At 45.8% G+C, this 16,755-nt stretch overlaps 1 long non-coding RNA gene across 1 annotated transcript; it reads right to left on the reverse strand.

Annotated features, from left to right (window-relative positions):
* Window positions 1-640: 640 nt before the first annotated feature.
* LOC115893864 lies at window positions 641-12,698 on the reverse strand. The gene is made up of 3 exons (XR_004053887.1): window positions 12,607-12,698; window positions 10,934-11,036; window positions 641-700 (listed from the first exon to the last, which is right to left on the reverse strand). It is a non-coding gene; the product is annotated as an uncharacterized LOC115893864 (long non-coding RNA).
* Window positions 12,699-16,755: the final 4,057 nt, after the last annotated feature.

Consider the following 16,755-nt stretch of genomic DNA (forward strand, 5'->3'; position numbering starts at 1 on the left):
GAGGGAGTTTAAAATGGGTTCTGGCAGGAATAGACACTCCGGACTGAGCTTTACCTACCCAGTGGCAGATGCAAATGCTCAAGATACTATAAAAGTACTGAGCAGAAGACACTGTATCAATGTGTGTCACTAAGTTACATACCTTCGGACCAAGGAACACACTTTACAACCCACACAGGGCAGGGAGACTTCCCATCAAATGGGTATATCATGCTGCACATTATCCTTAGAGCAGTTTGTGAGAGAATTGAAATGGGCAATGGAAATATTTGTTTTCTTACATGGGGAGAGACAAAAGCATGAAGGCTTACACACCTCCATGCATGTGTGCTCACACTTAACATGTGGGGGTCAAGGAGGGTTCCCACTAGATAGATCCCTCCACTCTTGGGGTGATCTGGGGAAGATGGCCGGGAAGGATGCTGCTATCACTATGCAGTTCTTCCTAACAGCACTTCAACTTTCTTGTTTCCCACCTGATGAAAAGAGCCTGAGATCAGGCCCATCAGCTGCCAGTGCTGGAAGCATCTGCTACGGGGGAGGTAAAGCTCACACCACCACGCCCAGCTAATTCTTTTTATTTTTAGTAGAGACAGGGTTTCACCATGATGGCCAGACTGGTCTCGAACTCCTGACCTTGTGATCTGCCGGCCTTGGCCTCCCAAAGTCCTGGGATTGCAGGCATGAGCCACTGCACCTGCTGGAAGCAAGAATGATTCCTAAGTGAGAAATAGTTGCTGTATCTTTCAACATTTGTGTCAGAAATCCTGAAGGTTTGATGGGATGGCTATGCCTCCACTGCATCTGGCAAATCAGAGGTGGACACTGAGTGCAGCTGTATCTCCTGGTGGTCAGGGCAGCCTCCCAGTTCGTCTCTATGCAGCCCTACCGTACATGACTGAAATGGCCCTGGGGGAGGCACTTGCTGGAGTAGTATTGCTGCTGGTCATCTGGACCTACACAGTGGATGAACCTAACTTCCCTTCGTCCCTTCTAAAGGTGTAGAAGTTTGGGTGAAAATCAATGACAAATGGAGAGAAGGAAAAATAGTAGCTGAGGACAAAGGAATGAATAAATGGGTTATGCAATGAGAGAAACCCAACAATACATTGGTGCCTTGAGGTAAGTTCAGAGCAAGGGAATGATACTGTCTCTTAGCACAGTTATACCAGATGCCTGAAAGGGTAAACTTGTATGTTTGTCAAAATCATCCCCGCTTTAGGAATCTGACAAGATTGAATGGCAGCCTGCAAACCTAGTGACATCACTGTCAGAGACACTGTGGTCACATGACGATGAGCAAGTGGAACTCTAGCATCCTTCAACTCTGACTTTTCAGGGTACATCTATGACAAAGGATATCATCTGGGAAGGAGTTTTTGGGAACTGCTCCCTATTGGGGCATCACATTGCATGGTGTATGATTGCTGGTTGACTGACTCCTGTGTAACTATAAACGCTGGTGATCAGAGACTTACAAAGGTCCCCCTGGTTATCTTGGATGACATAGAATGGTGGCCTGCCCAACATGCCACAGTGTGCTGTGCACAGACACAAATCACCCTGTTCTATGAACAGAAAGCTCTTACACAAACCAGGAAAAACCACTGGGATTCTGATGGAACTAAAGCAGTAGGCATCACCTGGTGGGTCCAAATGCCCCAGGGGAGCAGCCTCTCCATGCACAAGGAAGACAATGGAGACCTCTATGACATATTCAGACTAAATGACAATGAGGTGCGACCACCAGTTATACAATGCAAGTATGGGAAAACCCAATACTTTTGGGTAATGAAACATGTATCCTAACTGCACTCGGCCACGAGGACACAGTGGCAACAGCATGCATGGTGGCCTGAACACTGGCCCACCAGACAGAAAAGGGCCTTAGGCTTAGGCTTAGGCTTCATGGGATGAGCTGAATTTGCCTTTTTTTTTTTTTTTTTTTGAGAGGGAGTCTCACTCTTGTTGCCCAGGCTAGAGTGCAATGATGATCTTGGCTCTCTGTAACCTCTGCCTCCCAGGTTCAAGCGATTTTCCTGCCTCAGCCTCCCCAGCAGCTGGGATTACAGGTACCTGCCACCACGCCCAGCTAATTTTTGTATTTAGGAGAGATGGGGTTTCACCATGTTGGCCAGGCTGGTCTCAAACTCCTGACCTCAAATGATCTGCCTGCCTTGGCCTCCCAAAGTGCTGGGATTACAGGTGTGAGCCACAGCACCCAGCATGAATTTGCTTTTGATGAAGAGCAGCACTCAAGGGGGAAAGATTTATTGAAAAAAAAAAAAAAAAGCAGATTAGAGGGAGCAAGGGGTGGGAGTCAGCCTGGGAAGACGATGAGGCTTTGGTGAAGTGGGTTGGGTAATGTTGGGTAAAGCTAGCACCCAGTGTTGGGAAAGGGCTTCTCCCTAGATCCAACAGGGTTCCTTGACTATCTGTTACAGATGGAGGCCAAAGTGGCCATGGGGCAGTGGCCCTCTGTCCTGATTGCTGAGGCTCAAGGGGCCCACCTGTGGGAATCGTATGGGTCTCCGAACCTATGGAAGCTCTCTGAGAGCTCTTGCAACTTGGACCAATGCACTCTGCTCTGGATAACCCACATCCTGTAGTATAATCAGCAGGAAAAGGAACCAGTCTGAATACCACCCACATCCCTGTAGGAGAGAGGATGTGAGTCCTGCTATATAACGGAAGCCAGTCTTGCAGTACTACAAGCCTGTGAACTAAGACAAGGCGACTGGCTTTGAAACCCAGGAATAACCAAGTCGTGGCCAATTTTTTTTTTTTTTTTTGAGACAGAGTCTTGCTATATCTCCCAGGCTGGAGTGCAGTGGCACAATCTCCGCTTACTGCAACCTCCACCTCCCAGGTCCAAGAGATTCTTCTGCAAGCCTCCCGAGTAGCTGGGACTACAGGTGTGTGCCACCATGCCTGGCTAATTTTTATGTTTTTAGTACAGATGGGGTTTTACCATATTGGCCAGGCTGGTTTTAAACTCCTGACCTGATGATCCACCCACCTTGGCCTCCCAAAGTGCTGGGATTACAGGCGTGAGCCACCGCACCTGGCCTGTCATGGCCAATTGTAATGATGCCTGGTCATAATAATATCTGGCATGTGAACATGGGCGGATTCTGTTGGAAAGCAAATAGCACTGAAATTATGACTGATTTATTTTGTGATGAAGCTAAATTGTGCCATGACCATACTGCAGTGTGATGCAGCACTGGCATTGTTGGTAACATTCAACTATCCTACATAAATAAGTCATATGATGATCTGATGTTGATGACCAAAGATGTTGGGAGATGGAGTTAAAGCCTCCTGAGGATGTAATATCACTGGAAAATCACTGGCTTCTGGAAGAACTGGATTTAGTTAACCACCAGCTAATTTCTGTGCTTGGTAACATTCAACTATCCTACATAAATAAGTCATATGATAATCTGATGTTGATGACCAAAGATGTTGGGAGATGGAGTTAAAGCCTCCTGAGGATGTAATATCACTGGAAAATCACTGGCTTCTGGAAGAACTGGATTTAGTTAACCACCAGCTAATTTCTGTGCTAAAGAGTCTGTAGGAGGTTACCATAAGGTACAAACAGCAGTAGAGCAAGGGGGAACTGAATAATCAAATTAGTACAGAAATTTGAAAATGTCTGTAATGGCTTTATAGGATGGATTACTTATTTCTTTCAATCTAGCCCTACCCCATCCTGGATCAACTACATTTCAGGCACATTCACACTGATACTATTGCTTTCTGCTATACAAATTCTATACTAAATGTAGATGCTTAAACAAATATAATTGTCTTGCAGTAAGAGAGTTCAGCTTAAGTATCACGGAGATGGCCTGTGCAGGCTCAGGGGGCTGGTTCAGTAGGCTTGGTGGGGCTCAAACTTGTACATTCAAGCTGGGTGCAGTGGCTCAAACCTGTAGCCCCAGCACTTTGGGAGGCCAAGGTGGGCGGATCACCTGAGGCCAGGAGCTCAAGACCAATCTGGCCAACATGTCGAAATCCTGTCTCTACTAAAAATACAAAAAATTAACTGGGCATAGTGGTGGCACACGCCTGTAATCCCAGCTACTCAGGGGGCTGAGGCAGGAGAATTGCTTGAACCCGGGAGGTGGAGGCTGCAGTGAGCTGAGATTACACCATAGTACTCCAGCATGAGCAACAAGAGGGAAACTGTCTCAAAACAAAAACAAACAAAAAAAACCTTTCACCTTCCAAAGAAAGGAATGGCCTGGACTGGCTTCTGATTTTGTATCTTGCAACTTTGCTGAATTCATGCAGTAGTTCTAACCATTTCTTTGTGGAATCTTTAGGACTTTCTGTGTATAAAAGATCATGTCATCTATGAAAAGACATAATTTTACTTCTTTCTTTCCAATTTAGATGTCTTTTATTTCCCTTTCTAGCCTAGTTGCTCTGGGCAGAACTTCCAGTATCATGTTGAAGAGAAATGGCAAAAGGGCATCCTTGTTTTATTTCTCATCTTAGCATAAAAGCTTTTAGTCTTTTGTCATTCCATATAATGTTTGCTGTGGGTTTTAACAGATTTTTTTTATCAGTTGAAGGAGTTCCTCTCTATTCCTAATTTATTGAGTGGTTTTTTTTGTTTTGTTTTGTTTTGACAGTGTCTCCTCTGTCACCCAGGCTGGAGTGCAGTGGCCTCCTGGGTTCAGGCAATTCTCCTGCCTCAGCCTCCTGAGTAATTGGGACTACAGGTGTGCACCACTACATCTGGCTAATTTTTTTCTATTTTTTGTTTTAGTACAGATGATGTTTCACCATGTTGGCCAGGATGGTCTTGATCTCCTGACCTCATGATCCTCCCACCTTGACCTCCCAAAGTGCTGGCATTACAGGCGTGAGCCAGTGCACCCAGCCTATAGAGTGTTTTTATTATGAAAAGGTGTTGAATTTTGTTACATGCTTTTTCTGCATCTATGGAGATGATTGTGTGGGTTTTCTCCTTCATTCTTGGTTTTCATGTGTGCATCTACTCTCGCATTCCTGGAATAAATCCCACCCAGTCATGGTGCGTACTCTTTTAAATACGCTGCTGAATTTAGTTTGTTAGCTTTTTTGAGGATTTTTGAATCTATATTCATAAAGGATATTGATCTGTAGTTTTCTTGTGGTGTTTTTGTCCGGCTTTAGCATCAGGGTAATACTGGCCTCACAGAATGACAGAACGACTTAGGAAGTGTTCCCTTCTTTTCTGTTTTTTTGAAGAGTTTAAGGATTGGCCTTGACATTTAGCCTAGGCTTTCTTGCTGCAATTCTTTTTTCAGTGTTTGGTAGAATTCACCAGTGAAGCTATTTGGTGTGAAGCTATTTGCTGCTGCACTTTTCTTTGTTGGGAGGTTTTTTTTGTTTTGTTTGTTTCTTTGTTTGTTTTTGAGACAGAGTCTCGTTTTGTTGCCCAGGCTAGAGTGCAGTGGCACCATCTCAGCTCACTGCAGCCTCTACTTCAGGGATTCAAGCGATTCTCCTGCCTCAGCCTCCTGTGTAGCTGGGATCACAGGCGCACACCACCATGCCTGGCTAATTTTTGTATTTTTAGTAGAGATGGGGTTTTGCCACTTTGGCCAGGCTGGGCTCAAACTCCTGACCTCAAGTGATCTGCCCACCTCAGCTTCCCAAAAAGCTGGGATTACAGGCATGAGTCACCGTGCCTAGCTGTTGGGAGGTTTTTGATTATTGATTCAACCTCTGATATGGTTTGGACGTCCCCTCCAAATCTCACATTGAGATGTAATCCCCAGTGTTGGAAGTGGGGCCTAATAGGAGGTGTTTGGGTCACGGGGGTGGACCCCTCATGTCTTGGTGCTGCCCTCACCGTAATGAGTGAGTTCTTGTGAGATCTGGTTGTTTAATGTGTGTGGCACCTCCACCCTCTCTCCCTCTTGTTCTTGCTTTCTTCATGCAAAGGGCCTGCTCCTGCTTTGCCTTCCGCCATGAGTCAAAGCTCCCTGAGACCTCCCCAGAAGCCAAGCAGATGCTGGCACCATGCTTGTACAGCCTGCAGGACAGCGAGCCAATTTCACCTCTTTTCTTCATAAACTACCCAGTCTCAGGTATTTCCTTTTCCTTTTCTTTTCTTTTTTTCTTTTTTTTTTGAGACAGGGTCTTCCTCTATAGCCGGACTGGAGTGTAGTGGCACAATCTTGGCTCACTGCAACCTCCCCATCTTGGGTTCAGGTGGTTCTCTTGCCCCAGCCTCCTGCCTGGCTGGGATTATAGACACGTGCCACCACACCCAGCTAATTTTTAGTAGAGATGGGGTCTCACCATGTTGGCTAGGCTGGTCTCAAACTCCTGGCTTCAATTAATCCACCCGCCTCGGCTTCCCAAAGTGCTCGGATTACAGGCGTGAGCCACCATGCCTGGCCAGGTATTTTTGATGGCAATGCAAGAATGGATTGATACAATCTCCTTACTAGTTGCAGGTCTGTTCGGATTTCCTATTTCTTCTTGAGTTGGTTTTTGTAGTTGGCGTCTTTCTAGACATTTATCCACTTCACCTAAGTTATCAACTTTGTTGGTGTAAAATTGTTCATAGTACTATCTTATAATCTCTTATAATCCTTTTCATTTCTGTCAAATCAATAGTGATGTCCTCACTTTCTTTTCTGATTTTAGTCGTTTGAGGCTTCTTTTTGTTTTCTTTATCCATTTAGCTGACATTTTGTTCCTTTTGTTGATCTTTTAAAGAACCAACTTTTGATATTGTTGATTTTCTCGATTGTTTTTCTATTCTCTATTTTATTTGTTTTCACTCTAATCTTTATTATTTCTTATCTTCTGCTAGCTTTGGATTTGGTCTCCTTGTTTTCTAGTTCCTTAAGGTATACAGTTCGCTTTTGAATTCTGAGATCCTCCTTCTTTGTTCATGTCTGCGTTCACAGCTGTCCACTTCCCTCTTAGCACCGCTTTCACTGCACACCACAAGTCTTGATATGTGTGGCTTTTGTTTTCATTTGTCTCAAGGTATTTTCTGACTTCCCTTATGATTTCTTCTTTGACCCACTGGTTGTTTAAGAGTATCTTGTTGGCCGGGTGCGGTGGCTCACACCTGTAATCCCAGCACCTTGGGAGGCTGAGGCGGGCGGATCACAAGGTCAGGAGATTGAGACCATCCTGGCTAACACGGTGAAATCCCGCCTCTACTAAAAACACAAAAACAAAATTAGCCGGGCATGGTGGCGGGCACCTGTAGTCCCAGCTACTCAGGAGGCTGAGGTGGGAGAATGGCATGAACCCGGGAGGCAAAGCTTGTAGTAGGCCCAAATCGTGCCACTGCACTCCAGCCCGGGCGACAGAGCGAGACTCCATCTCAAAAACCAAACAAAAAAAGAGTATATCATTTAGGCCGGGCACAGTGGCTCACATCCGTAATCCCAGCACTTTGGGAGGCCAAGGCAGGCGGATCACAAGGTCATGGGTTCGAGACCAGCCTGAACAACATGGTGAAACCCTGTCTCTACTAAAAATACAAAATTAGCCAGCTGTGGTGGCACATGCCTGTAATCCCAGCTACTCAGGGGGTTGAGGTAGGAGAATTGCTTGAACTTGGGAGGCAGAGGTTGCAGTGAGCTGAGATCATGCCATTGTACTCTAGCCTGGGCAACAAGAGTGAAACTCCATCTAAAAAAAAAAAAAAAAAGAGGCTGGGCGCGGTGGCTCAAGCCTGTAATCCGAGCACTTTGGGAGGCCGAGACGCACGGATCACGAGGTCAGGAGATCGAGACCATCCTGGCTAACACGGTGAAACCCCGTCTCTACTAAAAAAAAATACAAAAAACTAGCCTGGCGAGGTGGCGGGCGCCTGTAGTCCCAGCTACTCGGGAGGCTGAGGCAGGAGAATGGTGTAAACCCGGGAGGCGGAGCTTGCAGTGAGCTGAGATCCGGCCACTGCACTCCAGCCTGGGCGACAGAGCGAGACTCTGTCTCAAAAAAAAAAACAAACAAAAAAAACAATTAAAAAAAAAAAAAAAGAAAGAGTATCTTGTTTAAATTTTCACATAGTTCTGAAAATTTCAGTTTCCTTATGTTACTGATTTTTAGTTTCATCCCATTTCAAACAGAAAAATATACTTTGATTTCAAACTTTTTTTTTTTTTTTTTTTTTTTTAGACAGAGTTGCTCTATCCCTCAGGCTGGAGTGCAGTGGTGAGATCTTGGCTCACTGCAACCTCCACCTCCCAGGTTCAAACAATTCTCCTGCCTCAGACTCCCGAGTAGCTGGGACTACAGCCATGTGCCACCACACCTGGCTAGTTTTTTTGTATTTGTAGTAGAGACAGGGTTTCACCATATTGGTCAGGCTAGTCTCGAACTCCTGACCTCAAATGATCCGCCCAGCTCAGTCTCCCAGAGTGCTGGTATTACACGCATGAGTTACTACGCCCGGCCCAAACTTTTAAAATATATTAAGACTTGTTTTGTACTGCTTGTCTGATATTAGTCAGTATCCTTTAGCTCTAATAAAACAGTAACCAGGTGTATAACAGCTTTTCTGAATTATCCGAGTCATTCTAGTGAATCATTAAACCTTAGTGTGCTCATGGGGAAACTCCAGATACAAAGACCTAGAAAGAAAACTGTTAAATAGAAGTGGTGAGAGTGGGCATCCTTGTCTTGTTCCAGCTCTGTACACTAGTACAACCACGATGGAAAACAGTGTGGAGATTCCTTAAAGAACTAAAAGTAGAACCACCATTTGATCCAGCAGTCCCACTACTGGGTATCTACCCAGAGGAAAGGAAGTCATTCTATAAATAAGGTACTTGCGCATAGATGTTTATAGCAGCACAGTTCACAACTGCAAAAATGTGCAACCAACCCAAATGCCCATCAATCCATGAGTGGATAAAGAAACTGGTATGTCTATATGACGGGATACTACTCAGCCATAAAAAGGAATGCATTAAAGGCATTCACAGCAACCTGGATGGGATTGGAGACTATTATCCTAAGTGAAGTAACTCAAGAATGGAAAACGAAACATCGTATGTTCTCACTCATAAGTAGGAGCTAAGCTATGAGGGTGCAAAGGCATAAGAATGACACAGTGGACTTTGGGGACTAAGGGAGAAAGAGTGGGAAGAGGGTGAGGGATAAAAGACTACAAACTGGGTTCAGTGTATACTGCTCAGGTGATGGGTGCACCAAAATCTCACAAATCACCACTAAAGAACTTACTCGTGTAACCAAACACCACCTATGGCTGGGCGCGGTGGCTCAAGCCTGTAATCCCAGCACTTTGGGAGGCCGAGACGGGCGGATCACGAGGTCAGGAGATCGAGACCATCCTGGCTAATACGGTGAAACCCCGTCTCTACTTAAAAATACAAAAAACTAGCCGGGCGACGAGGCGGGCGCCTGTACTCCCAGCTACTTGGGAGGCTGAGGCAGGAGAATGGCGTGAACCCGGGAGGCAGAGCTTGCAGTGAGCTGAGATGGCACCACTGCACTCCAGCCTGGGCGAGGGAGCGAGACTCTGTCGGAAAGAAAGGGGGGGGGAGAGAGAGAGAGAGAGAGAGAGAGAGAGAGAGAGAGAGAGAGAAAAGAGGGAGGGAGGGAGGGAAGGAAGGGAAGGAAGGAGGGAAGGAAGGGAGGGAAGGAAGAAAAACTGTCAAACAGAAAACATGAACAAATACTTGAACAAATGGAAAAACTACCAGGTTCTCCGATGAGAAGACTCAAAATAATGAAAATTCCAAATCTCCCAGAGTTATTTCCTAGATTAAAATCAATCCTAATAAAAATGCCATTAGGAATTTTTTAAACTAGCTAAGGTAACTAACTATACAATTCATACTGGGGGTTTGATGAAGGAAAGTAAGATACTCAGGACATTTTTGAAAGGGAACAGCAGGTGGGGACCTAAGATATCAAAGCCTACTGCAATGCTTAGTACTTTAAACAATGTGAAACTCATATGCGAATAGACACCCAACTGGAACAGAATAGAAAGTCCAAAAATTTCCAAGTACATACAGAATTTAAAATATGACAAAGATGGTACTTCAAATATATATGTTGCTGGGAAAATTGAGTATCTGTTTTGCAAAAAAAAGAAAGAGAGAGAGAAGGAAGGAAGAAGGAAAGAGAAAGAAAAAAGCAAAGAAAGAAATAAAGAGAGAAAGAAAGAAACAGGCCAGGCGTGGTGGTTCATGGGCGGATCCCCTGAGGTCAGGAGTTCGAGAACAGCCTGGTCAACATGGCAAAATCCCGTCTTTACTAAAAATACAAAAATTAGCTGGGCGTGGTGACAGGTGCCTGTAATCCCAGCTATTCAGGAGGCTGAGGCTGAGGCAGGAGAATCGTTTGAACCCGGGAGGCAGAGGTTGCAGTGAGCTGAGATCACTCAAACCTGGGGGATAGAGCAAGACTGTCTCTAAAATAAAATAAAATAAAATAAAATAAAATAAAATAAAATAATATAAAATAAAATAAAATAAAAAGAAAATAAGCAAATCTATGCTTCATGCTATACACAGAGCATCACAGATTCAAATGTAAAAACTCCCATAAAAATTAGTGGAGCATGACTTGACGTAAGACTTTTCTAACTATGACAAAAACCCCAGAAACTCTAAAAAGAAAAACTTGATGCATTTGGCTACATTGGAATGAAAAACCTCGAGTTAGTAAAAATCTCACTGGCAAAGTCAAAAGACAAATGACCAACTGGGAAAATGTGCAACTCATTTTACAATCAAGGGGTGATATGCTTAATATATAGAGTTCTGTATCAATCAAGACTAATACCCAACAGGAAACTGAGCAAAGGATATAATGTTCTCAAAGCTTGAGTGGCTTGGTTCTGATTGCACTCTTGCCATTTGCCATAATTTGCTTCAGGCAGCCACTGGTTCAAAGAGGATGAGAGGTTTATGAGACAAATTGGAACCTGTTATACAGCTAGGAGTCAATCCTGGGTGTCTTACAGCTCCGAGGAGAGCTACTTGGCTGAGCACAGACGGTGTCTACCAAACCCCAGTTGATCCTCAGTCCTGTGAATGAGAAGTGGTATGGTAATCAGCACTATCACAGCAATAGCCAATTAACGCACCTGTGAAATAACAGATTCCAAGCATATTAATGGCAGGATTTTTTTTTTTTTTTGTAAAAACAATTATGTGGAAAAACTAAACGTCCCCCAAGAAGTGGTCATAAATTATGACCGGTCCATACAATGGATTTCTACACAAGCAAAGAGAATAAAGAAGCTCTGTGTTTACTGATAGGGAAAGTTCTCCAACATAGTTGCCAAGTGAAAAAGGAAAACCACAGAGTAGAGTGTATGGTGTATTGCTGCTTGTGTTTTAAAAGAAGGAAAGGGGAGACAAATGAACTTATACTGACTTATGTATTCCCTGAAAAAAGGTCTCTGGAAAAATAAAGTGATAACTCTGCTGCTTGATGGAGGGATAGGAACTGGGCAAATGGATAGGGGTGGAGATTAAAACTAGAGTTATTTATAAGTAAAATTTAAGAAAATTAATCTAATAGTTGATAAGCTTACTTTTCTTTCTTTCCCCCCAACACCCTGAGACGGAGTCTCCCTCTGTCGCCCAGGCTGGAGTGCAATGGCATGATCTTGGCTCACTGCAACCTCTGCCTCTTGGGTTCAAGCAATTCTCCTGCCTCAGCCTCCCAAGTAGCTGGGATTGCAGGTATTCGCCACTATGCCCGGCTGATTTTTTTTTTTCTTTTTTTTTTCTTTTTTTTTGAGATGGAGGCTTGTTCTGTCCCCCAGGCTGAACAATCTCGGCTGGGGCACAATCTCGGCTCACTGCAACTTCTACCTCCCGGGTTCAAGCAATTCTCCTGCCTCAGCCTCCTGAGTAGCTGGGATTACAGGCACACACCGCCACGCCCAGCTAATTTTTTTTTTTTTTTTTGTATTTTCAGTAGAGATGGGTTTTCACCATGTTGGCCAGGCTGGTCTTGAACTCCTGACCTTGTGATCCGCCCACCTTGGCCTCCCAAAGTGCTGGGATTACAGGCGTGAGCCACCGCGCCAGGTCTGATTTTTGTATTTTTAGTAGAGACGGGGTTTCACCATGTTGGCCAGGCTGGTCTCGAACTCCTGAGCTCAGGTGATCCACCCACCTCGGCTTCCTGAAGTGCTAGGATTATAGGCGTGAACCACTGGGCTCAGCCAACTTACTTTTCAGTAAGGTAGGAGAAAAAAATGAAAAAGCCAGAAAGAATATTTTTCATTAAGAGTATACTTTTGGCCAGGCGTGGTGGCTCACGCCTGTAATCCCAGCACTTTGGGAGACCAAGGAGGGCGGATCATAACGTCAGGCGTTTGAGACCAACCTGGCCAACATGGTAAAACCCTGTCTCTACTGAAAATACAAACAAACTAGCCAGGCGTGGTGGTGCAAGTCTGTAATCCCAGCTACCCGGGAGGCTGAAGCAGGAGAATTGCTTGAACCTGGGAGGCAGAGATTGCAGTGAGCTGAGATCCCACCACTGCACTCCAGCTTGAACAACAGAGAGAGATTGTATCTCAAAAAAAAAAAAAAAAAGAAAGAAACAACATCAGAACGCTGTGGGACAGCTGGTACTCACTGTCCATCATGGTCCTGAACCTGCCACCTCCATTCTCACACCCTGCTGTTCCCCAGGTCCCTGCTCTGGCCCCAGATTCATTCTCAGGAAGCGCTCTCGCTACCACTTCCTGCTCCTGTTCCTACAACAGACATTGCTAATTGATCCCTGCACAGGCTGCAGAGAAAGCTGCAGAGTCCTTCATGCAGCCACAAGGCAGCCAGTGCTGGTCAAGCTCGTCTTCAAAATGATCCCCACCTGCAATCTGGCTCATGATGGTGTCCACCTGAACTTCCTGTCTTTGCACATTCTGTTCCCACGTCTGAAATGCTTGTCCCAGCCTCCCTCTGGCTGATTCCTATTCATCCTCATCCTTTAAGACTCAAGAGCCTCTCTCTAGAAAGCCTTTGCTGCCCCATCCAGATCTAGTGCTTGCTCGACTGTAGTGCTCACACTCACTTCCCCTAAGACCCTCTTCCCACTGTTTTACAATGGTTGGGTCACATTATCACCTGCTCTGTTAGACCAAGGTGCTGGGGGGCTGGAACCCCTTCCTTCTCCCCGTTCCTTAGTCAGGGTGGCTTCATGGGCCTGTGACCTGTGCAGTCCCAGGGCCTCAGGCTTAGGAAGGTCCTGCACTTGGCTTAATGCTCTGCTGTCACCATCTCATGATTCTTAATACTTTTATCTTTGAGCCTGTGCTTTAGAGGTCAAGTCCAATGGGGTGTTGGTCATGCACTGGTCACCAACTGCCTTCCTGCCTCCCTAGGACATTTCTTGGTGGCTCCATCCTCTTCTCCTTAGTACCAGGTCCTGCCCAGCCTCCCCTCCTAGCCTGGAAACCCTGCCTGCCTCTGCCTGGGCAGCAACTGGGTCCTGTTGAGCCAAGAAGGCTGGGTGCAGGTGCCAGAGGGTCGAGTTAGGTGTGTACGCTCTGCGACATCTGGGGACAGGGACAGGCAACACTATAGCCATCCAGACTCTGAGTTTTGGGGGTTGCCTGTGTGCTAGGGGTTGGGGTGACGGCTGTGAGAAGGGGAATGCCAGTTTGACTTCCTCAGAGCCCACCGGGCTGCCAGGGGGGTGCCCAGCAGCCATGGAACCTGAGTCAGAGGGCGGCTGGGTGACCTGGCCATGAGGATAGACTCCCTTCGAGTTCACCATGCCCAGGAGCTGGGGTGCCCTCTTCTCTTTCCAACCTTCTAGAATTCAGCTTCCATTTGTCTCTTCTGTCTGGCTTGAGGCATTCTACATGCAGAAGGTGCTATAAAATGCAAATTGTAGAACTTTGGTGATTCTGCATGCGAGTTAAGTGCCTTATGTTTGCATCTAAAACCAGCACTGCGCAACGTAAAGATTCACAGGAAAAACTGTGCTAATGATTTAGAATTCTAAGTTTTCTTTATTTCAGATGAAGTTAAATAGCAAACATAAACACCGTGAAAAGTCAGGAGAGAGACTATAGCAGAGAGAAGAAGGCTTTATATAGCACTCTTCTACTTTTTAAACATTAGGTCTGGCTGGAGTTTTCATTTTTCACTGGGGTCCCCAAGTCCTATAACCAGCTCTCCCACTGCCCTCAGTGCCTGGCGGAGAGCAGATTCTGGAGCCTGTTGAATGAACTTGGACACGTGTATTACTTTAGCCAAGCCAGCTCTGCCCGTGGCCTGGAACTGGACACCTCAGGGGCCTGTGTGCGATGCCGCTGTCCTGGCCCCAGGCTGCCGCTGTGCTGTGCAGAGGGAGGTGGGAGCTCTCGGGGACGCCTCTCTGGGAACTCAACTGTGACACTATTTGCAATGAGCAAAGACATCCGAGATGCAGGGAGGCAGCCTTCCCTGGGGATTGAGAGGGTGAGATTCTAGGAGGATGGCATCACCTCCATGGCAACCCTTGCCAAAAGTCAGAAATCCAGGCCTGCAGGCTGTGGCTGCTGATGCCCTGTAGCTCTGCTCTGCCCAAGCTCTGCAGAAAGGTCTATTTCTAGCCAGAATTTTTTTTTTTTTTTTTCAAACAACAGATCAGTTCCTATTACAGGTAGAAGGCTTCAGGATTAAAAACAAAGCCTGTAGGATGTAATACTGTTCCTTAATGGGAATCGTTTGTTCACATAAATGATTATTTACTGATATTTCATTCTGTCTCTCTCTCAACACGGAGTCATATTTACTTTAGAGTTTTTTTGTTTGGTTTGATTTTGGTTTTTTTGAGTCAGGGTCTTACTCTGTCATCCAGGCTGGAGGGCAGTGGTGCTGTCATAGTTCACTGCAGCCGCGAACTCCTGGGTTCAAACAATCCTCCCACCTCAGCCTCCTAAAGTGCTGAGATTACAGGTGTGAGCCCCCAAGCCTGACTGACTAGGTTTTCTTTTAAGCATTCAGGGGTTACAAAGCTGCAGTTCCTACAATTCACTCTTGAGCCCAAGTCCCACCCTCTCCATGCCCCGTCTTTCCCCAGAGAAAACCAGCATCATGAATTTGCCTTCTCTGCAGTCCATGCTGCCTTCCTTTTCCAGCGTGTGTTCCCAGTGTGTTCATTTCCCAATTCACAGGGATGCATTTGCACCGTAGTTAATGTTTTGAACTTGCTTTACTCCCCAATGTTATGTTAATTAATTCATCCCTACTGAGATGTGTAGATTTACTTTATTCATTTTTACTGTGTTATATTGTATTCCATTTTACTAATACACCATAAAGTATTAATTTCTCCTCTAGATTATGGACATTTGACCTTTCACGATTAAAGGCACTGTTTCCATGAATATTCTTGTGCTAGTGGCCTTGTGAGAGAGTGCTGGCTGTTCCTGCTATTTTCCTGCTCTTTACAAGAGATACCAATACCACAAACATTTCCCAAAAATTAAAAATAGCAAGAAGCTATTGAAAATATCTTTCTGCCAACAAGTTTGTGAACATAGAGGAAATAGACAATAGGCCTCCTATCTCTCCTGCCTCTTCCGTTGTTGGATCTCTCTGGTCTCTTGTTTTCTTTTCTTTTTCTTTTTCTTTTTGAGAGACAGGAGTCTTTCTCTGTTGCCCAGGAGTGCAGTGGTGTAGTCTCGGCTCACCACGACCTCCGCCTCCTGGGTTCAAGCGATTCTCCCGCCTCAGCCTCCTGAATAGCTGAGACTACAGGTGTGTGCCACCACGCCCAGCTAATTTTTGTATTTTTAGTAGGGTCAAGGTTTCACCATGTTGGCCAGGCTGGTCTCAAACTCCTGACCTTAAGTGATCCACCTGCCTCGGCCTCCCAAAGTGTTGGGATTATAGGCGTGAGCCACCGTGACCAGCCTCTTGTTTTCTTTTAAACCTTTTAGATTCCCATAGTATCCAGCAAAACTCCAAAGCAAAATTTCATGTGAAAACAGAAAAAGCTCCCAGGATTTTAAGGAAATTATTTGTAGTGATGCTTTTCAGGGGGAAGCTGCTCTTGGCTTCTCAGTGTCCACGTCATCCTGAGAAAGGACCCTTGGTGGCATTACCAGGTTCCAAGGAGAAATACCTAAACGTCAGGTCATATCTGTGCCTGTGCCGTGCCTTAGCACTCTGCAGGAAAGTCAACTTTTCATTTCAGAAGCCACCTTTCATCTTCAGGAATAGAAACAGCAGAGCTATTTCCTGCTACAGAAAAGCTCGGTGTTTTTACAACCGAGGAGCAGAACAGAATCACCAAGGGAGCTGGTGGCCTAGGAAACTTCAGTGGCTGCTGGACCCTGCGCCCTCCTTGGCATCTTGCTCACCTCCTCCTTCCTGTCTGTCCCTCTCACCCTCATGGTTTTGTGTTCAGCATCACTGCATACCCCTAGTCTGCTGATGAATGGCCAGTGGACAGAGGCCTTGGAGGAATGAACTTGACCTTCCCCTGCAGTTTGGAGAGGCACCTAGGGGAGAGGCCAGAGGATCCCAACTGGAGGGGAAGTTACGCTGCCCTCAGGATCCTGGTGGGAGGGTCCTGCTCTGTGGCCACCCTTGCGAAGAACCATTCCTGTGAGAAGCTTGTCTAAAGACACAGAGCCTAGGTCCTGGCCTGAGCCCGGCCACCTCTTGTGTTCATTTGTTTATTCGTTCTACAAACTGTGGGTTCCTGCTCTGTGCCTGGGACCATCCAGCCCTCAGAATGCATCAGTGAGGAAGATGGCTTTGTGCTCAGGGCATTCTTGCTCTTCTG

This window comes from Rhinopithecus roxellana, chromosome 16 (assembly GCF_007565055.1).
Source record: "Rhinopithecus roxellana isolate Shanxi Qingling chromosome 16, ASM756505v1, whole genome shotgun sequence".
NCBI lineage: Eukaryota > Metazoa > Chordata > Mammalia > Primates > Cercopithecidae > Rhinopithecus > Rhinopithecus roxellana.